The 1,627-nt window shown below is 37.1% G+C and overlaps 1 non-coding gene across 1 annotated transcript; it reads left to right on the forward strand.

Annotated features, from left to right (window-relative positions):
* Positions 1-652: 652 nt before the first annotated feature.
* On the forward strand, positions 653-814 carry LOC114699540. The gene has a single exon (XR_003735542.1). It is a non-coding gene; the product is annotated as a U1 spliceosomal RNA (small nuclear RNA).
* The last annotated feature ends 813 nt before the right edge of the window (positions 815-1,627 follow it).

Below are 1,627 nucleotides of genomic sequence, written 5' to 3' on the forward strand. Positions count from 1 at the left end.
ATTAAAGCTATGGGTTTTATTATGGCTCTTTCTTTCTTCCTCTCTTTCTTCCTCTCTTCCTTCCTTTCTTCCTTCTCTTCCTTTCTTCCTTCCTTCCTTCCTTCTTTCTTTCTTTCTTTCTCTCTCTCTTTCTTTGAGACAGGGTTTCTCTGTGTAGACTGGCTACCCTGGAACTCACTCTATAGACTTAGAGATTTGCCTGTGTCTGCCTCCTGAGTGCTGGAATTAAAGGCGTGCACCACCATTGGCCATCCTCCTCATCATAGCATTTATACACATAATTTTTTTGTTGATCTTCTTTTTCTAATCCCTTCCCATGTCCTGCTGCCTTCCTGCTCATTCCCTCCTCCCCACAGGGGGTTTCTGCTTTCATATCACATGTATTCTACTGCTTGTTCTCATCACCAGTTTTTTTTTATTCCCCTTCCTAAGACCACTTTTGCTTTTCTCATGGTCTTTCTAGTTTCATGACCTATAAATTTCATGTGTACACATACATAAAAATTAAAATCTATGGCATGTATATCATAGAGACTCATGGTGATTGCTTTTCTGAGTTTGGGTTATTTAATATAATAATTTCAAAATCCATCAATTTTCTTGAAAATTTATGACTTTGTTCCTCTTTATGGCTGAATAAAATTCCATGTGTATACTTACCTGGCAGGGGAGAACCCATGATTCCTGAAGGTGGTTTTCCATTGGGAGGTTCATTCACTATACTCTAGATGTGATTACCCCTGTGACTTCCTCAAATAGGAAACTTAAATGCATAATTTGTGGTAGTGGAGGACTGAGTTCATACTCTCTCCTGAAAAAAAAAATTGTTTTTAAAGTTCTATTGTGTATCTGTACAATATTTGCATTTTCCATTTATCTGTTGATGAACATCTAGACTTGTTCCATTTCCTTCATATTATAAACAGCACAGCCATAAACATGGATATGCAAATATTTTTATGGTAGAATTTAGAGAGTCAACTCTCTCTTTTACTTATAATCTAATTTTAATATTTTTCTTAATGACTCATGTATTATTCTACTTTCACTAAGGAGATCAACATGAAAATAATTTTCCCTCTAGTTTTCTTTTATTGAAAATAGTTTTATAACCTTTAGTGTCTAGGTTTACATTTATTCATCCATTCATTTTTAAAATATAATAAAACAAAAACTATCACACTGAAGGTGGGTAAGACAAACCAACAGAAGGAAAAGAGCCCAAGAGAAGGCACAAGAATCAGAGACCCACTCATTTGCAAACTCAGTAATCCAATAAAAACACTAAACTGGAAGCCGTAATATTAGCACAGAGGACCTAGTGACACCTGTACAGGACCTTTGCATGCTGCTCCAGTCTCCATGAGTTCTTGTGGCCTCTGCTCATGTTGAGTTAGAAGGCCTTGTTTTCTTGGTGTCCTCCAGACCCTACGGCTCTTACATTCTTCCCACCTCCTCTTCCACAGAGTTCCTTGAGCTCTGAGGAGACAGATTTGATGGAGACATCCCATTTAGGGATGAGTGTTCAAAGGTCTCTTTCTTCATTCTGTATGTTTAGTGTTTTGATTATTATGTGCCAAGGGGACTTTCTTTTCTGGTCCAGTCTATTTGGTGTTCTATATGCTTC

The sequence above is a fragment of the Peromyscus leucopus genome, chromosome 4 (genome assembly GCF_004664715.2).
Source record: "Peromyscus leucopus breed LL Stock chromosome 4, UCI_PerLeu_2.1, whole genome shotgun sequence".
In the NCBI taxonomy this organism is placed as follows: Eukaryota; Metazoa; Chordata; class Mammalia; order Rodentia; family Cricetidae; genus Peromyscus; species Peromyscus leucopus.